The sequence below is a fragment of the Pogoniulus pusillus genome, chromosome 2 (assembly GCF_015220805.1).
Source record: "Pogoniulus pusillus isolate bPogPus1 chromosome 2, bPogPus1.pri, whole genome shotgun sequence".
Taxonomy (NCBI): Eukaryota; Metazoa; Chordata; class Aves; order Piciformes; family Lybiidae; genus Pogoniulus; species Pogoniulus pusillus.
Genome location: NC_087265.1, coordinates 21,318,596 through 21,346,147, shown reverse-complemented (window position 1 = coordinate 21,346,147; position 27,552 = coordinate 21,318,596). Strand labels below are relative to the sequence as shown.

The window sequence follows — 27,552 nt, the reverse complement described above, 5'->3', positions numbered from 1 at the left end:
GGATAAAGGCAAGGCAGCAGCTGTGAGTTTCCATTGATTTATTGGAAAAAATCAAAATGTGGGGGACTTGGAATGTTATGGATAAGAGTTTATTTATGGAAATGATTGTGAAATACTTACCTATTAAATAATGTAAATGTTTTCTAAGCATAGACAGAGAACTAAGAACCTATGGAAAATTCAATGTTTCATTGAGCTCAATGAAAAAAAGATCAGCTAAAACCATATAGCAGTTTTGTTATTGTTTTGAGGTGAAGGAAAAAAAACATTAGTTAGCAATCCAGTGGTTAACAAAACAAAATGTCTTGGCTTCCTTATTTCAGTTACAGCAATGTGCTTTGGAGCAAATGCATATCACTTCCTTTGATTATTTAATCCTCAGATCCATTGAAATACCTTGGAGAAGGTACAGAACTCCAGCCAGATGAGACTTTCCCAGAGGCTATCTTTCATCTGGCGCCAAGATGACTCTTGCTATGATTTTAGAGTCTCTTCCAAGTCCTCACATAATTTCACTACTTCTGAAAACCAGGTCACTGGCGTACTGTTCCCTTCTGACCTCTCGGGTGTTTCTTCTCAGACATCCATGGTATGCAAATGCCACATTTCAAGTAAAAGTTCCTTAGATTTTCAATTTTTTTCGTGGCATTTTTTTGTAAGATGACCAAGGATCACATCAGTTAACTGCTGGTTTTCAGGAGGGCCTATTAATTTTTCCTGATCTCCAACTTAAACCTCTTAAAAGTCTGCTCAAATCTAGACAGTTGTGTGGTTCTGTGGCAGAGAGTTTGGGTGACCTCATTGCTGTCTACAACTACCTGAAGGGAGGCTGTAGCCAGGTGGGAGCTGGTCTCTTTTCTCAGGCAGCCAGCAAAAGAACAAGGGGACACAATCTTAAGTTGTGCCAGGGGAGATAGAAGCTGGATGTTAGGAGGAAGTTCTTCACGGAGAGAGTGATTGGCATTGGAATGGGCTGCCCAGGGAGGTAGTGGAGTCTCCATCCCTGGAGGTGTTCAAGAAAAACCTGGATGAGGCACTTAGTGCCATGGGGTGGTTGATTGGACAGGGCTGAGTGATAGGTTGGACTGGATGATGTTGGAGGTCTCTTCCAACCTGGTTGATTCTATGATTATGGTAACTTTGATGAACAAGGCTTACCAAATGGAATCTTAAATGCCTCTATTACAGGAGGGATATGGATGTGCTGGAGTGTTTCCAGAGAAGGGCCACAAGGGTGATCAGAGGGCTGGAGCTGCTCTGCTATGAGGAGAGGCTGAGGGAGTTGGGGCTGTTCAGTCTGGAGAGGAGAAGGCTCTGAGGTGACCTTATTGTGGCCTTTCAGTATCTTAAGGAGGTCTACAAGAAAGCTTGGGAGGGACTTTTTAGGATGTCAGGTAGTGATAGGACTAGGGGGAATGGAACCAAGGTAGAAATGGGTAGATTCAGACTGGATGTTAGGAAGAAGTTCTTCACCAAGAGGGTGGTGAGAACCTGGAACAGGTTGCCCAGGGAGGTGGTGGAAGCCTCATCCCTGGAGATGTTTAAGGCCATGCTGGATGAGGCTCTGAACAGCCTGATCTAGTGTGAGGTGTCCCTGCCTATGGCAGGTGGAATTGGAACCAGATGATCCTTGTGGTCCCTTCCAACCCTGACTCATTCTATGATTCAGGGCAGTGTGTGTTTGTGGCTTAAAGCTGTTAGTTTCCAGCTCTCAGTGAGGTCCTGTGGTTGACATTTCCTGGGTGTCTGAGATGAAAGTCTGTTGTCCTTGACTTTCTTTCTAACATAAACCAACAGGTATGCAAGTTCTTGACTTGCTTTCCCAGACTCACTACTCGGGTGAGTTCCTTGTTGAAAGGTATTTCTCATGGTCCAAAAGGAAAAATCGAAGCTTGCCAGTTGCAAAAGGATCTTATAGCCTGGGAACAAATGGGAGGAGACAAACTCATTCTTTCTTACAACAGCACCTCAGAATCTCTCCTGTGTACATACTGGGTTCTCCTTTTATCTCTGTACTTGAAAAAGACTGCCTAATGGGTCTCTCTTTCCACAAGGTGAGACCAATCCAGGCCCACTGGCAAAAAATGGTGATAGCATTTCCCAGTCCAAAACACAGAATCGTTTTGTCGATACAGGCTTACTTGAAACAGATTTATTTAAGATACTTAGATACAAATTCTTTTGCTGATTGGAAGCAAGGCTTATGTAGAATTTTTAATTCTGGAATTTAAAGACAAAGCTGGCATTGTGTGCAAAGGCCTTTGTTTTAAGAATGTTGCATCCTTGGGCTTTTAAAGGCAGATGTGATTTTTAGTGTCCATTGCTTACTAAGTAAATGTAGTGTTGCAAAGTTGCAGCAGATATTACATGGGAGACGTTTAGACTCTCACACACAAATCTTTAGGGCCAAGCTTAATCACTGACATTTTCAAAATCACATGTGGACCAGTAGTGGAATCTAACAGCTTGAATATGCTGAATGTGTTTGTTTTACTGTAGTGAAGCCCAAAGAAATGTTTAATCTTCCCTCTGGTACTTTGCAGAGGCTTAGAATGCATTTTTTCCTGTAGTGGTAATGTACTGCAATAGTAAGTGGTAGGAGGTTCTGGCATGCATGACCTGGTTCAGCTGGGTAACACTATTGATCGTTGTGGATTTTTTTCAGTGCCACTGCTTCAGTTAAAATTAACTTCATGTTCTGATTTGTGATTAGCTCAGTGGTAAGTTGTCATAGAAGCATTTAATTCCTTGAGGCTATGATCCATAAGGGAGATTTTTCCAGATAAAGTTTGTGATTCAGAACTAATTTACACATACAGTTGGCCTAATACCCTGAAGTGGACTTTTGAGATACTTGAAGTCCAAGAGGGTAATACCGTAAATTAGTGTTCAAGCCCTCTTTAGAGACCTGCAGGAGAGACCAGTGGGACACATAATGCTCCCTATGTTCTGTTTTTCAGTAGGCTTGTGAAGTTAAGCTCTCAAGGAAGATCAAGAAAGCAGTTGCATTTCATGCAGAATGGCCTTTTGACATTTTGTTGGGTAAGCTTTATAGAATCATAGAATGGTTTAGGTTGGAAGGGACCTCAAAGATCATCCAGATCCAACCTCCTGCCATAGAGAGGGACACCTCCCACTAGAACAAGTCACTCAAGGCCTCATCCAACCTGGCCTTGAACACCTCCAGGGAGGAGGCAACCACAGCCTCCCTGAACAATCTGTGCCAGTGTTTGACTACCCTCACTAGAAAGAACTTCTTCATGACATCTAGTTTAAATCTCCCCTCTTCCAGTTTAAACCCATTCCTCCTTGTCCTGTCATTACAAGACCTTGCAAATGGTCCCTCCTCAGCCTTCCTGTAGGATGCATTCAGATACTGGAACTTTGTTCCATCAAAGTTACCATAACGTTTGTTTGCCCAAACTCTCTGCCACAGAACCACAGAATTGTCTAGATTGGAGCAGATCTATAAGATGACCAAGTCAAATCATTAACATAACCCTGACAAGTCCTTGTCTAAACCATGTCCCTAAACACTACATCTGTACAACTCTTAAACCACCTCCAGAGATGGGGTCTGTATAGAGATTTATATTTTAACGGTTTATTGAAATAAAAGAACATAACAAAAATGTCTTCATATGGTTAGAGCAAGCTATTGAACTCTGACTTGAGCAGTGCTGATGTTTAATGTTTCTTGTAGGCTTAGTGCTGAGCTGTGTTCAGTTACTTAAAACTATTTTAATAAGATACAGAGAATTTGTCTCAGTCTGAGCATCTAAATGGTTTTGTTAAGCTCAGCTGTTGTCTCAGAATGCTGGTAGAGGCCAGACACTGAGAATAAATGAATTAATTTGTGTCTCATCTGTTTTAACTGAGCCTGTTTGTGGACTGAAGAGTGCCTGTCATTTCACCCAGGAAGAAATTGTTACTTACTGAAAGATTTCCTATGTACTGTTGTGTGCTGTGGTTTCCAGCTCAGTGCCACACTTCAAGCTGGTGTGGAAGTTGGCAGAGACAGTCCTGCTCTTCTTCCACTTCTCAGTATTTGTTGTCAAGCCCTTACTTCATGTTGCATGGTAGGAGAAGGCTTCAACACAGAAGTTGTTTATTTTCCCCTTGCTTAGCTGTCTGAGAGAATTAGCTGTCATTATCTCATGGGATGATAACTGAATTGATACTTGACTAATATTAATCAGGGATAGATTCTGTGTCCCACTCTGGCAAGGGATATGGGCTGAATGGCCAGGCCCCGAGACAAATGTGCCACATCCAGTTGGCAGCCAGTCACTAGTGGTATGCTCCAGGGACCAAAGATGGGCCCAGTCCTGTTTAATATCTTTACAGATGATTTGGTCATGACAACCCCATGCAGTGCCACAGGTTGGGGACAGAGTGGCTGGAGAGCAGCCAGGCAGAGGGACCTGGGGTTGCTGGTTGACAGCAGCTGAACATGAGCCAGTAGTGTGCCCACGTGGCCAAGAAGGCCACTGGCATCCTGACCTGTATCAGGAACAGTGTGGCCAGGAGGACCAGGGAAGTCTTTCTGCCCCTGGTTTAGTCCTGTGTCCAGTTCTGGACCCCTCAATTTAAGAAAGATGTTGAGATGTTTGAATGTGTCCAGAGATGGGTACAAGGCTGGTGAGGGGGCTGGAGCACAGCCCTGTGAGGAGAGGCTGAAGGAGCTGGGGGTGTTCAGCCTGGAGAAGAGGAGGCTCAGGGAAGACCTTATTGCTCTCTACAACTACCTGAAAGAGGGTTGTAGCCAGGTGGGGTTGGTCTTTTCTCCCAAGCACCCAGTGATAGAACAAGAGGACACAGCCTCAAGCTGTGCCAGAGCAGGTTTAGACTGGATGTTAGGAAGAAGTTCTTCCCAGAGAGAGTGATTGGCATTGGAACAGGCTGCTCAGGGAGGTGGTGGAGTCACCATCCCTGGAGGTGTTTAAAAGGAGACTGGATGAGGCACTCGGTGCCAAGGTTTAGTTAATTAGAAGATGTTAGGTGATAGGTTAGACTTGAGGTCTAAAGGTCTTTTCCCACCTGTTTAGTTATGTGATTCTGTGAAGATCTCCAGAGGTCCCTTCCAACCTCTAACATCCTGCAGTCCTGTAATTGATATAGACAAAGCTTTTTTTCTCCTTTTAAACCAGTTTAGGTTTTGTGTGTCTACAGTGCCCTGACTGTGGGAAAAATATACTATGATGGTGGTCAAATAGAAGGGTGTGAACAATGTGGACTTTGAAAATTCTTCCTGTAGATCTTTAAGCCTACAAGAAAAGCATTGAAATCCAGTCTTAATGGCAAAATGTTTGTCTGTTTGTGGGTTGATTTTGTTTAATTTTTTTTGGCTCTGTGTGTTGGTTTTCTTGATTTAAAAGTGGATCCTTTCTGTAAGAGATGTAGCAGGTTTTAATGTACCACTGAAAGTCTGCATGCTCAATATTGTCAACCAAGTTCTGCGTGTTTAAAGCTCCTTTTCTCTCCTTCACTATTTCTACCAAGCTGTCACCATACCTCCTGCCTATCTCTGCCTCACCTGCTAAACAGACAGACTGGTTTTGTCACTGCTTTTTTCTTGGTTTCTTTGCTGCCGTCTGTGTACTGGCAAGGAATCAGGCAAGGCTGCAGCCACATGATTCAAAATGTAAAATTTCTTTCAGGTCAGTTTCAAGGTATTGCCTTGAGCTTCTTACAGTGACCTATATTGCAGGCATCTTACCTTTTGGGAGAGGGTCACTCCTTGTTAGGGGGCCATTAAAAGTTCTGAAAGTTTGCAGATAGCAAAGATTCTGCTGCATTTCTAATTAAATTATTCTTTACTGGCAATTGTCCTTTTTAAAATCTGCTTCTAGGTTGCGCTATTTTTATTTTTAGTTGGGCATTAAGCCTCAGCATCTCTGAAAGTCAAGCAGTTATATCATTTTAAAACATTATTATCTCAAACTTTTTGCAGTATTATTAAAACAAATGGGTTCATTACCCATTATGCCAAAAGGCACTGCAAGGTCATGCTCTAATTACCTTTTAGTTTAAGGTATGTTTGAGACATGTAATTCTAGCTGCTTTATCCCCTGTTAATTTAAATCACCACAAGAACTTAGGCCTTGCCAGTAGAGCAAAATGAGTTCATCATTACCAAGTCGTTGAGAACTGTCAGCAGCCAGGGAACCTGCTTGGTGCAGCTGATGGAGTTCTCAGATATCCTGCTTCATCAGTACTTCAGTCTTTACAGTTTGCTGTAGTCTAACAGAAGAGTCTACTTGACTTTCTGCGTGGTACAAGGAAGGAGATGGTGTCTCACTCAATCACCCACCAGCTTGACTGGTGGAGATAAGTCTGTCTTGAGTGGTTTCCAGAAATGCTGTCAGCAGCCTGTGCTTAAAAAGCCAAACAAAAAATGAATGGATTTTGTTCTTGCATTTGTGTCCTTCCCAGCTGGCCCGCTCAAACCACAAGCATTTGTGTGAGCAGCACTTGGAAGACATCTCCATGCCTTTAGTTTGTCTGTGTTCTATCTGTATGCTTACTTGAATTAATCAGAGTGGAGGTTGAAGGGAGATCCTCTAGTCCAGACTTCCCAGTTAAAGCAAGGTCACCCAAAGCAGGTTGTCCAGGATCACAATATAAAGATGGGTTTGGAATCTCTCAGAAGAGACTCTACAACATCTCTGAGGTGAGCCTGCTCCTGCACTTCTTTCATAGAAAATAAGCTTTTTCCCTATGTTTAGGTGGAACTTCCTGTGTTCCAGTTTGTGCCCATTACCCCTTGTCCTATCAGTGGGCACCAGTGAAAAGTCTGGTCCCATCCTCTTGATACCCACACTTTGGGTATTGAGAAGATCTCCTCTTAGTCCTGCCATCTGGTATTGAAATTCCTCATCAAGACTACTGCCTTCCTATACTACCCTACAGCAAACATGACATCTGGCTTTGTTAGGAAGACAAAATTGCCACGAGAGTCTATATTCATAGAGGTTTGCTTTTCATGATGAGTAAAGAGATGAATCAGAGCAGCAGAAGTGAACTGAAAGGGTTTGGTGAGACAGCTCTGGAGTGTCTTTAATTTTTTGTAGTAGGGATGCAGACAGATGTTACACAGCCCTCCTCGATATAACTCCCAGTCCTTCTGTTTTAAATGCAAGTCTGCTCTTCCCATACTTTGGAGTTATGGGAAAGCATCCATTAAAAGGCAGTCAATCCATCTGTGGAAAGCAGCTGAGTGGTTTTGCTGAGCAGGTAGTTATTTATTAGGTAATTTGCTTTTTGTTTAATGTGACACCTGTTATGTGAAATTAAAAAAACACTTCCTCCAAAACTTCCAGATGCAGTCTGTTGCCACTTCTTATTTTCATGTTGGAATGAATTTTCAAGATCTGTCTCCCTGAAGTTAATATTTCTAACAAGTAGGAAGGGGTTTGAAGGTTCTTTTTAATATCTTCTTTGGGTGAAATGATCAACTGCAGTGTGTTTTGTTGTTTTTTTTTTTTTTTTTGACTGCTCTTCAGGTAGGAGAAGAATTACATTTCATATCTCAGTTGGGATGGATTTAACATAAGACTGTTTAATATTCTTGTTAATAATCAAGGGTTTGTGTAGCAGTTCATGCTGTATTTATTTTCTTGTTGTTTATCTATTTGGGCTTATATTTCTAAATCCCTGCCTGCAATTCAGTTCCAGAACTGACAAATTAACAGATTTGTTTATCATGTTAGATAATCTAAGTGGTGAGGCTGCTTGATGCTGGCCTTTTACAGACAGAAGTATCATAACTAAATTAAAGAAGGTGAATAATAACGTAAGTGCTTTCCTCTCCTGTGTTTGCATTATTTTTTTTGTAAGAGACTGTTGCTGTTTGATAGAATTGTCAAGGTTGGAAGGGGCCTGAAGGCTCATCCAGTTCCAAACCCCCTGCCATGGGCAGGGACACCTCACACTAGATCAGATTGCTCAGAGCGACATCCAGCCTGGCCTTAAAGATCTCCAGAGATGAGGCTCCCACCATCTCCCTGGGCAACCTGTTACAGTGTCTAATCACCATCATGGTGGAGAACTTCTTCTTAACATCCAATCTGAATCTACCCACTTGTAGTTTTGCTCCATTCCCCCCAGTCCGAATGCTACTTGGCACCCTAAGAAGTACCTCAGCAGCTTTCCTGTAGACCCCCTTTGGATACTGGAAGGCCACAATAAGGTCTCCTTGGAGCCTTCTCTTCTCCAGACTGAACAGCCCCAACTCCCTCGGTCTGGCTTTGTAAGAGAAGTACTCCAGCACTCTGATCATCTTCATGGGCCTTATCTGGACATGTTCCAACATGTCCAGATCTATCTTGTAATAGGAACTTCTTTTTCATCTTCACCTTTAATTCTGTTGTACCACAGAATTGTGAAGACTGGAGCTATACAAAATGTATTCAATGTCCAAAGTGTATCAGTTTCCACACTTCTGTAACCTTATTTCTTACTTTTGTTAACTTTTCTGGGAATTTGGGACACTTCAACTGGGTCCTGGGTGGGATAAAAGTGTAAAGACCAACTAGGCTTAAAAAGATTTGTGAGCAAAGATGTTTTACTTCTCTTAGACAGGGTCTAAACTCTGACAGCCTCATTCATTTTGAGGGCTTTTATTTAAGTCTCTACTCTGACAGCTCAAAAATTTGATAAATGATTTAGCCATTAATAAAATTGTACCTCATTGGCTCCCTAGACATGTATACAGTATAAACCACCTCGGTGAGGGTTTGGGGATTTGTTTTGTATTTTTAAGTGGCTGTGGAATCTGAGATGGAAAACAAAAAACCAAACAAAAGAGATTTCTAAATAAATGGAATTGAATCTTGCTAGATTTAACAGAAAACCTACTTTGAACAGACAGGAACACTCAAATTTTAGTCTATTTCAAACGAAAGAAAGTCAAACCTCAGTAGCCAAAGAGGTCATGTTCACATCATGTAGAATAACAGAAAAAAAAACAACCAATGCATTAACCATTTTATCATTGGGGCACTTAACAAAAAAGGGGAAAAAAAGAAGATTCAAACTAGCTTCCAACTCAAACAGTTCTTTCTAAGTCCTTCTCTGAAGTTTGTAGTACCTGAAATGACAAAAGCTTTTGAAAAGAAATTAAAAAAAAAAAAAAGTGAGAAATAGGAGGATTACCTTATCATTGAATCATAAAATCAGTCAGGGTTGCTGTGCTGGTTTGAGGATAATTGGAATATTCTTATGAGAAAAATTAGATTCTAGGCTGTGAAAAGTAAACAGTGGTGATGTCTACTTCACTCATAGGTTCGCTGAGATGTATAAAAGCAAGGATACAAACACAGATAAAACGACTGTCTTAAGAGTCTGTTTTTTTTTCCTCCCTGGGCTTCTGCTGTTCTGCTTGGATCTGTGTAACCCAACTAATCATTCTGCTTCTAACCTCCCTTGCCGATCCTCTCAACTCACTTTGCGCATAAGGCAGACTCTGGGATAAGGTAGAGGGGTGAAAAGAAGCTGGAAAGGTGCTTGGGAGCTCCTCCTGGTGTTGCGGAGGGGGTTCTCAGTGCCTACGCCTGTTTGGCAGAGGTGAGAAATTAATTTGAGGCAGTATTAATTTTTTATAAAAATATCATTTATTAAAATTAATATTTACAAACTCTTGCCACCCCCAACCACTGTTTAGTTCTTTTGTGCAAGTTTATGAAAACAATTTAGAAATATAATATATACAGGGATTTGGTCAATAACTGGCAAAACTATTTCAATTATAAACTATTCACAGAGAGAGATTTCCCTTTGGCTTAGTGCCACTTGGGAGCTTATTGCTATTAGCCCAGCAGAGGGCTAAAACTCTATCTGCTCTAAGGCAGAGGTGACTTCTATTACAGAAGAATTAAATCTTTACTTGTAAGTGTTGCTCCTAATTATTAATCACACTCCTGGGGTTGTGTCAGCCTGTGCCCAGTGTCTGGAATTCAGGGGATCTTTGCCCGTGGATCCTTGGACGCTGGAATCTTCCTGGCTTGAGAGGGAAATGATAAATCTTCCCAGTCTCTGGGGTCTTAGGTTTCTCTAACCTTTTGTTCTCCTGGCGAGGGACGATCTCTGCCTCAATGCTGCTGTCTCCTTCTGGAAGCCGTGTCCGGGATTATCAGCTCAGCAGGATCACAGGAGCAGGAGAAGGATGTCCGTGCAGTTTCTGGCACTGTCCTCTGCACAGCTAGCAGGCTGTGTGTGAGGGTGCAGACAATTCAAAGGTCTGCTCTCCTGGGTCTCTTACCAGGCAATAAGCTGGGAGTCTGAGCTCTGTAGATAAATGATACAGCTTGCAAATATGCACAGCTGGCTTTAGGCTTAGGAGGCTATCGGCTCCTTATATATATATGGGTGCAGGCTTGAATGAGCTTCTGCATCTAAAGTACGCCAACAGGTTAACTGTGAATTGAATCAAAGCGTGAGGTCTGTGCCTCAGTGAGCATTGGAGCAATGCTAGGGCTTCCGAGCGTGTACGTATGAGCGGCCGAGCGCTTAGGTGAAGGTCAGAGCTATAGCTGATCCTTGCAGGTGGGTCAGAGAGCTGAGCTGCACTGCAGGGAGGGTCAGAGCTGGTCTGAACAGCTGAATCTGAATCTGAACACGGCCTGCACTGGGATATGGAGCCATTGGGTGCGGCCGTCAAGCCAGTTCTTGGTCCACCCATCAAACCCATATTTCAGCAACTTGGAGGTCAGGATGTGGTGTGGGACAGTGTCAAAGGCTTTGCTCAGGTCCAGGTAAATGCCATCAGTTGCTCACCCCTCATAGATTGATGTTGTGACGTTTTCATAGAAGGCCACCAGGTTTGTCAGGCAGGATTTGCCCTTGGTGAAGCCATGCTGATTGTACCCAAAAACCTCTGCACTATTCTTCTGTCTCAGCAGTGCCTCCAGCAGGATCTGCTCCATGATCTTACTGGGCACAGAGGTGAGACTGACTGGCCTGGAGTTCCCTATTTTAAATTAATGTCTTTAAGTCCTGTTGATGTGGGGTTCATGGTTACACAGTGTAAGTAAAGATTCTCTTGCAGGTTCTCTTCAACATGTTGCCTTCATCCCTCTTGGAGAATTTTTTTCCTTGGGTGCATTTAATCATTTTTGCAGACTTACTGCCACCAAAGTAACTCTCAAGCATGTCCATTATCGTGTGTTTACTCTGCCTTACTGGGACATTAATATGTAAGACTCTTAAAAAGCCACATACGCTTGACTGCCCTGATGCCTTCAGCAGTGGTTGTGTCAGCAGCTCTGGACTGAGGCGACAGCCCTAAGGGCTGGGTACTGTGTTCCTGTGGGCTATCTATGGAGGGTACTCTTACCTTTGAATAAATTACTTGGCTTAGTGCTTTGCAATTTTTTTTTTATCACTAAGGCACTGCGTATTTTGTGAATTGTTATTCACAAAATGTTTCAACCAGTTTCTTGAGCAAGAGTGTTCATCTCAAACTGCTAGTCTGAAGACTTTATTTCTCTCCTCTGCTGGGATGTTCAGAATTAAAACTTGCATCTGAATATTCTTGAACAGCTCTGATTGTTTTATGTTGTGAGCATTCTCTCTATGATAGTTTGGGTTGGAAAGGACCTTAAAAATCATAGAATCAACCAGGTTGGAAGAGACCTCCAAGATCATCCAGTCCAACCTATCACCCAGCCCTATCCAATCAACTAGACCATGTCATTAAGTGCCTCATCCAGTCTTTTCTTGAAGACCTCCAGGGACGGTGCCTCCACCACCTCCCTGGGCAGCCCATTCCAATGGGAAATCACTCTCTCTGTGAAGAACTTCTTCCTAATATCCAGCCTATACCTACCCTGGCACAACTTGAGACTGTGTCCTCTTGTTCTATTGCTGGTTTCAACAGCCCTACCATGGGCAGGGGTACTTTCCACTAAGCTAGGTTGCTCAAGGCCTCATCTTTGAACACTTTCAAGGAGGAAGCATCCACAGTTTCCCTGGGCAGCCTGTTCCTGTGTCTCACCACTGTAAAGAGCATCTACCTAATCTCCAGTCTAAATTTGCCTTCCTCGAACTTAAATCTAATCGCTTTCATCCTATCATTGCAAGCCTGTGTTTCCAGGTGCTTGGTTCCCAGCATATATTTCCAGGAATCTTCTTATATTTGCTTTTAAATATGATTCCTCTGTTGTGCTCTGTCCCTTACTTTATGGCAGGAGAAGCACTGGTCTCTGTCTTTGCTCTCCCATCTACCAAATGCTATTTTGACCTATGAAGTTGGTGAGTCCTTGTTCAGAAGGTGTTAAATCTCCGCAGAGCTACCATTATCATAGTATTTAGAAAGAACTGATAGCTAAGTCAGGTGATTTTTTTTTTTTCTAGTAACCCCATTGCCATTCATCTTAGAGAAATGATTTACTGCAGTTTAGTGGATTTCCGTTAACCAGATAAGCCACATCTATGCAGTTCGGATGGCTTTGAGATAAAAACAGAGTCTTCTAACCTTGAGGGAAAACAGTAATTTGTTAAAAAATTAAAGGCAACTTTATATTTCTTTATGTCTCTGGACTGGGGAGTTGTGGATCTCATTGCTGCTAAAAAATGGTCCCAACAGCTTGCCCAGGGAGTTGGTTGGGGCCCCATCCCTGAAGATACTCAAGGTGATGCTCAACAGGGCTCTGGGCAACCTGCCGCTGCTTGCTCCAGAGGAGATTAGACTAGATGGCCTTTGAAAGCCACTTCCAACCCAGACCATTCTATGAACTGATAAAAATGATAACAAAAAACTTTCTACTTGGTAATACCACAAGGTTATAATGTTATCCAGCTTGGACTGCCCTGAGATCTAGCATAGAGCTTAGTGGTGGATGTCACAGAGCATTTTGGCCTTCACAGTGATATTTTATGCTCAGACTGAGATGCTGCTGTCTACCTACTTCTTCAGCAGCATAAATGCAGCTTATTAACTCTTGCTAAAGAGCAAGATGCACAGATCTCTGGGGATTAGCAGTCTGCTGAATAAAAATAGTTCTCAAAATTGACTTTTCCAACTGTGGGGAAGCAGCAGTGTCTGCAGGCAGCTTCCTGTTTCTCAGCAGTGAAGTTCTGTGTAGTCTGGCTACTGAGTCTTCTATGTTAGGAAGAAGTGCTAATTTAGAACTGGTGCCATCAGATCTGTAAGAAGTATCAAAGGGTGGTTCTTTGTATGGGTACAAAAAGATTTTGACTTTAGGAGGAGTGCAGATCTTTGAATGCAGCGGATTATCATTTTGTATCATTTTGATCAACTTATTTTAATGGAGTATCTAGAAATCAGGCAAATCAATAGATGTAAATGTCACAAGTGAGGTTGTTCATCACCCTGAGCAAAGCAAAGATTTTGTTTCATGTGAGTGAATCTATTCACTCTCGCACTGGAGACCAGAGACACAGTGCTGGTGTAGATGTGTCAAATAAACCTGACAAGAGCAGCAACCAAAAAAAACCAACACAAGCCACCACCACCAACAACAAAAATAATGTGAATTATGGGATAAAGTTGAATGTGATGCCTGGGTGAGAACTGAGGGGGTGAAAGTGTGTAACTCATGCAAAGTAACAGAGAGAGGGTGCGAAGGGCAGGTTTACTGGGGGGGTGTTTGTGTGCATTCGCTCACTCTTGCTTGAATTTAAAAATACAAGTAGATTGAACCATACAAAGAAGAAAGTAAGAGCCTGAAAAGTGAATAACTTCTTTTTGACAGGAAGCTAAGTAACAGTATAGATGTGTATTTGTAGCATACATTTGGATCAGACCTGCAAAATCTTAAGACCGATGACATGTAAACTAATAGAGTGACAAAGTATGTGAAGACAAGCTTGGACTCAGGAAATAGCAATAAACTCACAGTTAACTCCAAGTTTCACAATGCTGAATGCAAACAGCAACAAATAACATGGAAAAAAACCCCCAGAAAATATGGTAAATATATCCTTACTTCCTAAATTGGATAATTTAGCAGAGTTCAAGGTGTGGTGATGAATTGCTCCTCTCTTTATTTGAAGCAGTTGCATCCAGACAGTTCTTGAATATCTCCAGAGAGGAACACTCCACAACTCCCCTGGGCAGCCTGTTCCAGTCTTCTGTCACCCTCACAGGAAAAAAAAAAAATTCCTACTCATGTTTAAATGAAACTTTGTATGCCTCAGCTTCCACCCATTGCCCCTAGTCCTATCACTGGGCATCACTGAACATCCTGCTCTGGCTGGGGGGAGTTGGGCTAGATAAGCTTCAGAGGACCTTTCCAGCCCCTGACATTCTGTGATTCTATGCCATCAATATCAGAAGGATTCATTAAGCTTGATTAGCCAGCTAGGGTGATTTGAGAGCCAGAATTCCTACTTCTGGCTCCATCACTTCCATGTCCTTCTTGTGCTGGGGACTCTAAAACTGCACACAGCACTCCAGGTGGGTGAGTTTGAAGGGAAGTCAGACCTCAGTTCACATGTTCTAGGTGAAGGTTCCTTTGAAATCTCACTTTTCCTTTTGGCTGCTTATTAAATACTGCTGTTTGGTTGTGTAGGTGTATTGTAATTTAAAAGGCTGCAAAATGCATTTTGTTTCCCACTGGCTTGATTCCAGTGACTTTTGAAAAGTTAATACCTGTTAAACTTTGTGGATTCTTGTTTGGATCTTAAAGCCATTCAGGTTTCAGTGACAGCATGTTCAGGTTTCAGTGCTTGAAAAGCATTCTTATACTGGCAGTTTCAGCGATATTCTCCTTCTGAAGGAACTACAAAATAGAACAATGCATATGTAGTATGCATCAAGAGAAGCATGTCCAGCAGGGCAAGGGAGGGGATTCTGCCCCTTTGCTCTCCTGAGACCCCACCTAGAGTACTGTGTACAGTTCTACTGCCCAGCACAAGAAGGACATCAAACTGTTGGAGGGAGTCCAGAGGCCACAAAGATGATTGAAGGGTTGGAGCATCTCTGCTATGAGGACAGGCTACGAGAGTTAGGGCTCTTCAGCCTGGAGAAGAGAAGGCTTTGAGGAGACCTTGTAGTGGCCTTCTGTAATGGTTTGGATGTTCCCCACCTTCCCACACTTTAGAAATCACCCAGACTAGACTCAGCTGGCTCTGGAAATATGAATGAAGCTTATATTTACAGCTAGCACAATATACAAGCAGATATTTACAGTATATACAGTTATATACAGAAATACACAAAGTAAAAAGATAATACAGAAACACAACTCCCCTCTCAGAAACTTGAGTCCCCAGGAGGGGCTCTCAGCCACCCCTCCACTTTCGCCCTTCCCCTCTCAACCTTACTCCAGTCCTAACGAAGAATGGAGGTTTGGCCAGGGGGTTAGGAAGCAAAGTGGATTAGTCCAAAATGGAGGGTGAGATTGGAGAGTAAGATGCAGCTCAGCCAGCAGCCCCAGTGAGAGTGGTTATCTGTGTTTTTCTTTCTTGTTCCTATACATCTCAGCAAACCTATGAGTGAATTAGACATCACCATTGTTTTCCTTTCACAGCCTGTAATCTGGTTCTTCTCACCAAAACATTCTAGCCTGCTTCAAACTAGTACACCTTCCAGTATCTGGAGGGGCCTACAAGAAGCCTGGGGAGGGACTATTGACAAGGTCTTGTAATGACAGGATGAGGGGTAATGAGTTTAAACTGGAAGGGAGAAGACTTAAAATAGATGTTAGGAAGAAGTTCTTCCCAGTGAGGGTGGTGAGACACTGGCACAAGTTGCCCAGGGAGGTTGTGGCTGCTCCCTCCCTGGAAGTGTTCAAGGCCAGGTTGCCAGGTTGGGTGAAGCCTTGAGCAGCCTGTTCTAGTGGGAGGTGTCCCTGCCTCTGGTTAGGGATTGGAACTGGATGATCTTTGAGGTCCCTTCCAACATAAACCATTCTATGATACAGGTTGGATGTTAGGAAGCACTTCCTCACAGCAAGGGTGATTAGGCACTGGAATGGACTGCCCAGGGAAGTAGTGGAGTCACCATCCCTGGAGGTCTTTGAGAGAAGATTAGATGTGGCACTTGGTGCCATGGTTTAGCTGATATCTTAGTATTGGGTCATAGGCTAGACTTGATGATCTCAGAGGTCATTTTCAAGTCTCAGTGATTCTGTAATTATACTCTTATCTCATTGCTTCTGATTTGAACATGCAAGAGAGATGTGGAGGTACCGGAGCAGGTCCAGAAGAGGGCAACAAAGCTCAGAAAGAGCCTGGAGAATAAATCTTATAAGAAGCGACTGAGGGAGCTGAGGCTGGTTAGTGTGAAAGAGAGGAGGCTGAGGAGAGATCGCATTGCTGTCTACAGCTACCTGAAGGGACATTGTAGAGAGGCTGCTGCTGGTCTCTTCTCACAGGTAATTGGAGACAGAACAAGGGGGAATGGACTCAAGCTGAGGCTGGGTGGGTTTAGATTGGACATTAGGAAAAGTTTTTTCACAGAGTGAGTGATCAAGCACTGGAATGAGCTGCCCAGGGAGGTGGTGGAGTCACTCACTCTGGATGTGTGTAAGGGTCATTTGGATGTGGTGTGTAGAGATAATAGTTTAAGGTGAATTTTGTAGAGTAGGGTTATAAGTTAGACTTGGTGATCCTGAAGATCTTTTCCTACCTGGATGGTTCTGTGATTCAGTGAATAAAGTTTTAAAACACTGCTTGTATTAAGAGTTCTTGTGCCTCCCTTAAGTCAGAGTCTGATTGTGAAAAATAATTAATTTCTGGAAGGTTAAACACAGAAAACTAAACTTTTTTTGGAAAGCATCACTGAATTCTGACCAGCAATAAACTGGTAATGTAGATAACAGAGACATATTCTTGTGTGAAATAGAAAGGTGAGATTTATTATTTATAGGTTTTTTTCCCCCTTTTTTTATTTCTTTTTTTCCCCACCTCTGTTTTCAACAGAAAAGCATAAAAATTAATTACTTTTGCAAACATGGCTGGAGTTTGTACCTACTTTTCACATCCCTCTTTTATTTACATCAGTTCTGGGATCAGTCACTGAATTGTCTGCTAGCAGTTGTCTATATTTCCTCTTAGGATGGTGACCTGTCTTCACTTCTTTTGTTCTGGGGATTCAGCACAGAATGGTGCCTGAGGAGTAAGTTGCTATGTGTAGCTGTCAAAAGTATCACGTGCTTGTAAAGGACAGGAGAAGACACTCATCCTCTGATCTTGGAGAGTTTTTCTATGGAAAGATGAAAAGATTGTGAGCTTCTTGTTAGACTTGCAGCATCTTTCAACTACATGAAAATTCCTTGGAGCGGGGGCTGGAATCTTGTCTTCACAGTCTCAAGTTGACAGTGACATTCTTGTGTGGTACAATAAATGTTTGAGTCTGAACTTGCTGATCTGTCATGGTTTTAAAAACTTAGTTGGTACAAAAGGAGAATGTCTGTATTGAAAGTTGCAGAGCATTCCTATCCAGAAAGACTGAAGATATTTGTCTTACTAGCTTGGAAATTCTATTATGAAGTAGTTTATATCTCAGTAATTTCCACTACATTACTCGGGAATGGAACACTTGGAGATTCATAATAACCATGATGTTGTGCAAAACTTGAATGTTTCTCCTTAATATACGTTATAATGAACTACTTAAACATATAGGCTGGATGTTAGGAGGAAGTTGTTTACAGAGAGAGTGATTTGCCAGTGGAATGGGCTGCCCAGGGAAGTGGTGAGGTCACCGTCCCTGGAGGTGTTTAAGAAAAGCCTGGATGAGGCACTTAGTGCCATGGTCTAGTTGACTGGCTAGGGCTGGGGGATAGGTTGGACTGGATGATCTTGGAGGTCTCTTCCAACCAGGTTAATTCTGTGATTCTATATCTCATCGACAAGAAAGAGAAGAGATGAATTTATCATAAATATGATTTTTTTCAGTTTAATATATGTGTGTTTAACGTCTTTATTGATGACTTTGGTGGAGGAAGAGAGTGTGTCAGCAGTAACTTTGCGGATGACACCAAGTTAGATGACAGTGTTGTTCGTCATGAGGGTAGGGAAGCTCTGAAGAGGGACATGGATAGATTGGATCCGTGAGCTGATGTTAATGGCATGAGCTTCAACAAGGCCAAATGCCGTATCTTGCACATGGGCCACAGCAACCCCAAGCAAAGCTACAGGCTTGGGGAAATGTGGCTGGAAAGCTGCCTGGCATAGAGAAACCTGGGGATTGTAACAGACAAGCAATTGAATGTGAGCCAGCAGTGTGCCGAGGTGGCAAAGAAAGCCAATGGCATCCTGGCTGGGATTAGAAATGCTGTGTCCAGCTGGAGTAGGGAGCTGATTGTCCCCTTGTAGTCTGCTCTGGTGAGGCCACACCTTGAGTATTGTGTTCAGTTTTGAGCACCTCATTGTAAGAGGGATGTGGAGGTGCTGGAGCCAGTGCAGAGGAGGGCAAGGAAGCTGAGGAGGGCCTAGAGAATAAAACTTGTGAGGAGTGACTGAGGGAGTTTGGGCTGGTTAGTGTGAAAAAGAGGAGGCTGAGGGGAGGGAGACCTCATTGCTGTCTACAACTACCTGAAGGGACATTGTGGAGAGGCTGCTGCTGGTCTCCTCTCACAGATGATTGGAGACATGGCAAGAGAGAACAACCTTAAGCTGTGACTGGGTAGGTTTAGACTGGGCATTAGGAAAAAAAAAATTTCCAGCAAGAGTGGTCAGTCACTGAGAGGGGCTGCCCAGGGAGGTGTATCAACCCTCAATGTGTTTACGTCTTTTGGATATAGTGCTTGAGGATGTGGTTTAGGGTGGCCCTTCTAGAGTAGGGTTAATGATTGGACTTGGTGATCCTGAGGGTCTTTTTCAACCTGAATGTTTCTGTGATTCTTTAACCTCCTGTCATATCCTTGTCGAAATGTTAGGACTGTTCAAAATGTATTCAGAGGAGCTAAAGAAAATAAGCTGAAGGAATGCACTGTGATAAAACATAAGACCCAGTGTAATCTAGTTTGCAAGATAACTCTGAAATTGATTTAGTCCAAGTGACAAAATGGATATTGCCAGCTTTTCTGCTGTTTGAAACCTGCCACAATCGTTCAGTAAAGCCAGCTTCATCTCTGGAAGTACAACTTAATGCCGTCCTTGGGGCTAACCAGTTAAAGCAAAGATTCTGAATGCATTAACATTAATGAGAGATCTGTTGACTTCAGTAGCAAAGGCTTGCGTTCAGCCACTTGAATTTTAGAAATCTTTGTGAAGTAAATTATTTTCTTTTAAAAGTTTACATGAATGACACTTTTGTGTGTCCTTGTTAATTAATTGGCTATGAGGGAGTCAGTTGCTGGAAGCTTGTATGGCAGTGATTTCACTCCCCCCAAACTTGTGACCTTTCAAGCTGGGAGGGAAGTGATCATAGGAATTTGACTGTAAAAGAGATGAAAAAGGGACACATTCACTCTGTATAGCAGTCTGTGTGCCTGGAATTCATACAGGCTTCTGGTTCTCCTTGGAGGGAGAGTTGTGGAACAATGTTCTTGAAGTCAATGAAGGTAAAAAAGTGTGGACTTGAAATCCTACAGATAACTAGTTTAAATAATGATATAATCTCTCTCATCCCTTGATGGGATGCTAACTTTTTTGGCAAGTACTTCCCATTTCCATCAGAGGATGATCTCTGTTCATTTTGTATTCATCTTGTGCACTGCAAAAGAAACCAACCAGCAAACTTCCCAAAACTCTAGACTTCTTACAATTACAAACCTCCAAATTATTACTTCAAAGGGTTATAAAATCATTTGTAGTGTCATAGTTCAGAGCTCTTGGGGAAAGGGTGACTAATTCTTTCATTTTGCATTTCTAATGAGTTGGAACAAGCCTGCTAAGCTACCAGAGAGAGAGCTGCAGCAAACATCTAGTGAGTGCTGTGAAGTCTGTACAGGAGCAGAGATCATGGACTGGTTTGATTTGGAATGAACCTTGAAGATCATCTGATTCCAAACGCCCTGCTAATGGGCAAGGACTCCTTGTACTAGACCAGGTTGCTAAAGGCCCCACCTTCCAGGCTTGCAATTTCCAGAACTTGTTTGAGCAACCCATTTCAGTGCCTGACCACTCTTGTGATGAAGGATTTATTCCTAATATCTAATCTAAGTTGAGCTTCTTGCAGTTTGAAGCTGTTACCGTCCATCTTGTCACTCCATGACTTTGTGAAAGTCCCTCCCTAGCTCTTCTGTAACGACCTTCAAATATTGGAAGTGTCCCCAGAGCCTTGTTTTCTCCTTGCTGAGCAACAGCAACTCTCAGACTGTCTTCATGGGAGAGGTGCTCCAACCCTCTGATCATCTTCATGGCTATCCTGTGGGCCCACTCCAACAGTTCCATGTCTTGTGTTGGGGCCTTCAGAATATATGCAGGCATATATCTCCTCACTCTTCTCTTGCTGGTCACAGGATCACAGGATGTTAGGGGTTGGAAGTGACCTCTGGAGATCCACAAGTCCAAGCCCTCTGCCAGAACAGGACCATAATCTAGTGCAGGTTGCACAGAAATGCATCCAGACAGGCCTTGAAAGTCTCCAGAGAAAGAGACTCCACAACCTCCCTTAAGAGCCTGTTCCATGGCTCTGTGACCCTTACAGTAAAGAAGTTCTTCCCCAAGTTGAGGTGGAACTTGTTGTGCTGTGGCTTATGTCCAGAGCCCCTTGTGCTGTCACAGGGCACAAGTGAGCAGAGGCTGTCCCTGTCTCTTCTGTTCTGACCCCCAGCCTTCAAATGTTTTTAGACACTGATTAGATACCCTCTCAGTCTTTTCCTCTCCAGGCTAAACAGCCTCAGGGCTCTTAGCTCCAGTCCCTTAATCATCCTTGTAGCACTCTCCTCTATTACACTCTCACCAGTAGATCCCTATCCCTCTTGAACTGGGGAGCCCAGAACTGGGTGCAGTATTCCAGGTGGGGCCTCATGAGGGCAGAGTAGATGGGGAGAAGAACCTCCCTCAATCTGCTGGACACCCCAGGATGCAGTTGGCTGTGAGGGCACATGGTTGTTCCTCAGTACCTACACAGAAATTTTCTAGTTGCTGCTATCTAAATAGACATGTGGGTATTTCACTTGCTTTTAATCATCTTATGAACATCAGTAATCAGCTTTTGAACTTCAAGCATAGAATCAGTCAGGGTTGGAAGGGACAACAAGGATCATCTAGTCCCAACCCCCCTAGCATGGGCAGGGACACCTCACACTAGATCAGGCTGTCTAGAGCCTCATCCAGCCTGGCCTTAAACACCTCCAGGGATGGAGCTTCCACCACCTCCTTGAGCAACCTGTTTCAGGGTCTCACCACCCTCTTGGTGTAAAACGTCTTCCTAACACCCTGTCTGAATCTACCCATTTTTAGCTTTTCTCCATTCCCCTCAGTCCTGTCACTACCTGACACCCTAAAAAGTCCCTCCCAAGCTTTCTTAAGATACTGGAAGGCCACAATAAGGTCACCTCAGAGCCTTCTCCTCTCCAGATTGAATAGCCCAAACTCTCTCAGTCTCTCCTCAAAGCAGAGCAGCCCTCTGATCACTCTTGTTGCTCTTCCCTGGACACCTTCCAGCACATCCATATCCCTCTTGTAACAGGGGCTCCAGAACTAGACACAGTACTCCAGGTGGGGTCTCCCCAGTGTAGAGTAGAGGAGACTGATCACCTCCCTCACCCTGCTGGTCACACTTCTCTTGCTGCAGCCCAGGCTCTGGTTGGCTTTCTGGACTGCAGGAGCATGCTGATGGCTCATGTTGAGCTTCTCACTTGCCTGCACCCCCAAGCCTGTCTCTTCAGGGCTGCTCTCAATCCAGTCTCTGCCCAGCCTGTACTGGAGCTTGGGATTACCTCGCCCCAGCTGCAGGACCTTGCATTTGGTCTTGCTGAACTTCATGAGGTTGTCTAATGCATGTTGATGTAAGCACACCAAGTGGTCTTAGGGTAATGCACTGAGCATGTGTGCACGGTGATAGGTCTGATGCATTTTTCTAATTCAGCTAAATAAACTTTCAGTAAAGTAGTAGAATGGAAGCTGTTGAACAGATCTGGTAAGTAGGATGAGCTTTTTGTAATAAGCATAATGGAGCTGGGTTGTTTCTAAAATTGCTGTGCTTTCTGTGGAGGTTACCTTCAGAATATCTGCTGATTTGTCTTACCTTTGCCTTCCGTGTCAGCAGCACTTTTTACAACAGTTGCAAGGGGCTGAGAAGAATTTGCTGGCTTTGGAGACATGAAAACTTAACTTTTTTTTGTTCTACTTCAGCCCTGCCAAAGGAAATGCAGTAGAACATTTGGAAATAATCTGCCAGTAAGTAAATAAATAGCTTCTTTAGGTGGCATGTGGAGCAGTCGAATTGTCCAGAGAAGAAACCATCATGCCAGCATAGAAATAACTTTGTTCAGTGTCAGGACATACTTCAACTCTATATATCCATCAAGTAAAATTTTGAATGATAATTATTCATACATCAAGTTAAAAAGCTTGTGGTCTAGTATCCCTTCTACCAGAGCTCTTTCATTTTTCAGATCTGTTTTATTTACCTGTTCATGGTGAACCCCGTCACTGAAGCTAACTTCGCTACTGTTAAAAACAAAACACTGGCAAAGCTCCCATGGCTCTCCATCATATATCTTGAAGTAGTGGAGCAGGCATAAATCTTGTTCAGATTCTGTAGAGATGGCTAATGGAATGTCTAATACAGATGGTCTTGTCTGTAAATGAACAAGATGTTTGTCTTTTGAAGCAGGTTAAAGTGCCCAGGTTCTTTGGAAGAGAGCATGTGAAAATCCTTCCTACTGGCTCATGAGCATTTGACAGTTCTGGACCCCTCAATGCAAGAGAGATATTGAGGTGCTGGAACGTGTCCAGAGAAGGGCAACAAAGCTGGTGAGGGGCCTGGAACATAAACCCTATGAGAAGAGACTGAGGGAGCTGGGGTTGTTTAGCTTGGAGAAGAGGAGGCTCAGGGGTGACCTCATTGCCGTCTACAACTACCTGAAGGGACATTGTAGCCAGGTGGGGGTTGGTCTATTCTCCCAGGCAACCACCAATAGAACAAGGGGACACAGTCTCAAGTTGTGCTGGGGTAGGTATAAGCTGGATGTTAGGAGGAAGTTCTTCCCAGAGAGAGTGATTGGCATTGGAATGGGCTGCCCAGGGAGGTGGTGGAGGCACCATCCCTGGAGATGTTCAAGAAAAGCCTGGATGAGGCACTTAGTGCCATGGTCTAGTTGACTGGATAGGGCTGGGGGATAGGTTGGACTGGATGATCTTGGAGGTCTCTTCCAACCTGGTTGATTCTATGATTCTATGACATCTATAAGTTCCTGTACAGCAGAGTAGAAATTAGGCTGACATGGCTGAAATCCTTCACCATGCTTCACTAGACACTGGCAGTTGTGTATTTGAGGGATGAGGAAGCTCCTCCTGCTTTCCGTTAAAAATATTCTGTTATAGTAATTATGGTAAAAGTATTTTTTTTTCTTGCAAAATAAGACAAGTTTGGGAAGAAAGGAATATTCTGGGTTTAAAAATAGCTCCATTTGTTTGTAATAATTTCAGCTAGTTCTGTGACTAATGTAATCCACTAATAAATGTCCACACAATCATTGATAAGTATAATGCAGAAAAATAGTTTACAACAAATTATGATGAAAAGTACAATATTTAAAAAAAGTATGCAGATGATACCTGTTCTAGTGGGAGGTGTCCCTACCTCTGGCAGGGGCTTGGAACTAGATTATCTATGAGGTCCCTTCCAACCTAAGCCATTCAGTGATACCAAGCTGTGTGGCACAGATGACTTGCTAGAGGGCAGGGATCCATCCAGACAGGCTGGAGAGGTGGGCCCATGCCAACCTCATGACATTCAACAAGGCCAAGTGTAAGGTCCTGCACCTGAGTCGATGCAATTCCAAGCACAAATCCAGTCTGTGTGACAAATGGCTGAGAGCAGCCCTGAAGGAAAGGCCTGGAGGGTCTGGGTTGATGAAAAGCTCAACCTGACCTGGCAGTGTGAGTGCAGTCCAGACAGCAACTGTGGGCTGGGCTGCAGCAAGAGCAGTGTGGCCAGCTGGGCAAGGGAGGGGATTCTGCCCTTTTACTCTGCTCTCCTGAGTCCCCACCTGGAGTAGTGTGTGCAGTTCTGGAGCCTCCAACACAAGAAGGACATGGGAGTGTTGGAGCCAGTCCAGGGGAGGCCATGAAGATGCTCAGAGGACTGGAGCATCCTGTTATGAGGACAGGCTATGAGAGTTGTCACTCTTCAGTCTGGAGAAGAGAAGGCTTTGAGGAGACCTTGTAGTGGCCTTCCAGAATCGGAAGGGGCCTACAGGAGGGCTGGGGAGGGACTTACTGACAAGATCTTGTAATGACAGGATGAGGAGTAATGGGTTTGAACTGGCAGAGGGGAGATTTAAACTGGATGTTAGGAAGAAGCTCTTTCCAGTGAGAGTGGTGAGACACTGGCGCTGGTTGCCCAGGGAGGCTGTGGCTGCTCCCTCCCTGGACATGTTCAAGGCCAGGTTGGATGAAGCCTTTGCTCAAGGCTGTTGTAGTGGGAGGTGTCCTGTCATCTGGTGGGAGGTTGGAACTGTATGATCTTTGAGTTCCCTTCCAACCTAAACCATTCTATGAAATAGAGCATCTTTTCTAATGCTTGCAAAACAAATCATAGAATGAGTTGGGGTGGATGACATCTTGAAGATCATCCACTCCAATCCCCCGTGCCATGGGCAGAGATGCCTCTCAACTAGACCAGCTTGATCAAGGCCTCATCCGTCTGGTCTTGAACACTTCCAGAGAAGAGACATCCACAGCCTCCCTGGGCAGCCTGTTTCAGAGTCCCACTACCCTCACACTGAAGAACATCTTCCCAAGATACAGTCTAAACCTACTGTCTCTCATCTTCAAACCATTCCTCCTTGTCTGATTTTTAAACACCCTTATGAAAAATCTGCAGCTTTGCTGTAGGCTCCCTTCAGGGATTGGAAGGTAGCTATGAGGTGCCCCAGGGATCTTCTCCAGGCCAAGCAACCCCAGCTCCCTCAGTCTATCCTTGTAGCAGAGGTGCTCCAGCACTAGAGTCATCTTTGTGGCCCTCTTCTGGACTTGCTCCATCAGTTCTAATTCCTTTTGATGGGGACACCAGAACTAAATGCAGTTCTGGAAATCTAGGGAACTGTTTTTCTGAACAGAAAGTAGATTTTCTGGTTTTCTTTCTTTTTATTTTTTCTTTTTTTTTTTTTTCTTAAGGTGGTGCTATTTGCAACTCACCTGAGGATTGCAGTTCTAAACTCCTTTTCTTCAGACTTCTGCTTGAAATATGTTCTTGTTATATTTCTTGAAGATGATGTTTCTTCTTGCTGTAAAACAGAAGTTAGTGTAACCTTGCCAAAGGAGCTGTGTTTGCTATCAGATGTCTCAATGATGTCCTCTTCCTTACCTGTTAGTTGTATATGGTTTTTTTTTCTTTCCTGTTGAAAGGAAGAAGTTATTTTTAGGAAATAGGAGAGTAAAAAAGCCACTTGCTCAAACACTGCCAGCTGGTCTGAAATTCATGAGTTTCATACAGGTTTTCTGATTTCTCGCCTTTCTTTGCTCTGGTGTTTGTAGCAAAACAGGACTGTCTGCTTGTCTCCAGTTTCTCTGAGTACTCCTCTAGCTTTGGCAGGCCATTGTAAGAACAATGTTCTACCTGTGGTCTAAAAGAGTTCTTGCTGTGGGGGGAGAAACATTTGTCGCAGTGGTTGAATGAGAAGGAAAAACAGAGCATGAGTGATTGATTGTTCTGTACATTCCAGCTAGTTTCAGCAGCTTGGAGAAGAGGGGCTGTGATCACTGCAAGACTATAGACATGTTTTTAGCCTTCAGGTTAGCATATGTACCAGCCTATCCCTTTCACAGGAGAGTGTTTTGGAAGGTGAGCCATGTTTTAGGGACGTGCTTTACAGCTGTTCTGCAATTTGCCAGACCGCTGCTGTCTTCACTCTCACTTGGTGAGCCCCTGTGACACCTTTTGGTCACTTCACTTTCACGCCTCCCTCACTGCAGACTGACAGTCTACCAGAGCTCTTGTTTGAGCCTTGCTCTGTAGAGAAGATCAACAAGAAGGTGTACTTTGGTAGCAGGGAGACGAGAGCACTAGGTACAACAGCAGTTCTTGACAAGGTTCTCTACCCCCACTGTGTAAGTGGAGAATTACAAGAATTAGTGCTGGACTTCTTGCAGGCTTCCCTCCACCCCAGAAGTATGCCTGGCACTTGATTCTGGCTAAGGAGTGGTTTTGAAAATGTGGAGATTAATAGAACTTTACAGCTTGCCAGTAACTGGATGTTCTCCTTTGTACTCTGCGCTTCTGTGCAATTGTAAAGCCCAAGCAGAGGCGAAGAACTTCAGCCGACAGAAAGGTGTTCAATTTTGGTCAAGCCCGTAGAGCTGTGCTGGTTTTGTGGATCTTGGAGAGGTATTTTTCCTGCTAGATTTCGTGGCACTACATTCAGTTTAAATGCTGTTGTTTTCATTCCTGTATTCCTGATTCCACCATCAGTTAAGAACTTAGAGGACACATTTACATAACCTTGAATGTAACTCTGCTTGTTTCCTGTGAACATTAGGAAAAGCTGCATGTGAGTGAAGGCTCAGGTCACACAATGTTAGGGCATGGAAGGGATCTCTAGAGAGCGTTCCAGTTCAACCCCTCTGCTAAAGAAGGTTTACCCAGAGCAGGTTGCCCAAGATGGTGTCTAGGTGGGTTTTTGAATGCCTCCAGGAATGGAGACTCCATTACTTCTCTGGACAGTCTATTCAAGTGCTCTAACACCCGCACAGTAAAGAAGTTCTTCCTCATGCTTGGATGGAATATCCTCTGTTCAAGTTTGTGCCACTTACCTCTTGTCTGATCACTGGGCATCATTGAAAAAAGACTGGCCCCATCCTCCTGATGCTCACCCTTTAAGTATTTATAAGTATTTATAAGATCCTCCTCTCAGTCTTCTCTTCTCCAGGCTAAAAAGCCCCAAGTCTCCTAGATTTTCTTTCTAAGAGAGATGTTCTAGTGCCCTAATCAAGCCTAGACTGAATTTTGTTCTTTGATGTGTCAGTATCTTTTTCTTCTCTGAAACAGTAAAGTCATAAGGAGGTGTTACATCAAACCATACAAGAGGACGGGGTACGTTTTGACATGATGATGTTTGGTTTTGTATAGCTCTTTTTTTCTCTTCATTACGTCACATATCTTGTCAGGACAATATTTTCCTGCTGGTTTTGTCTTAATTCAGAAAAAGCATTTTTAAACTGTTGCCATATTCCAGAGTTTCTCATCTTAACCTTCAGAAGTAACATTATAAGCCCAAATTTCATTGCAAGTCAGTGAATCACACATTCCTGTGTGCTGTGGCCCTTTTGAAAACAAGGTTGAAGGCATTTTGTGCTTCATTCTTGAAGAAATGCTACCCAGCATGCTTGAAAGGCTGAGATCTGAGAGGGGTAAGTGTCTAATCTTCAGGGATTCTTATCCTAAGTGTGGCTTTGTGTGGAAGCTGTGTGTGTTTGAGAGGGAAGGGACAGATTGGGCTCCCCCTTTTTCTTTTATTCTAGACA

At 43.5% G+C, this 27,552-nt stretch overlaps 1 protein-coding gene across 5 annotated transcripts in view; it reads left to right on the top strand.

Moving 5' to 3' along the window:
- The window catches only part of GULP1 (GULP PTB domain containing engulfment adaptor 1), a 252,540-nt gene that overhangs the window by 85,020 nt on the left and 139,968 nt on the right, over positions 1-27,552 (top strand). Inside the window, exon 3 of one of the 5 annotated variants that reach the window (XM_064158049.1) lies at positions 2,961-3,042. The exons of the other annotated variants lie outside the window; for them this stretch is intronic. The gene's annotated coding sequence lies outside the window, so the exon portion shown is untranslated. The remainder of the gene's footprint in view (positions 1-2,960; positions 3,043-27,552) is intronic. 5 annotated transcript variants of the gene reach the window in all.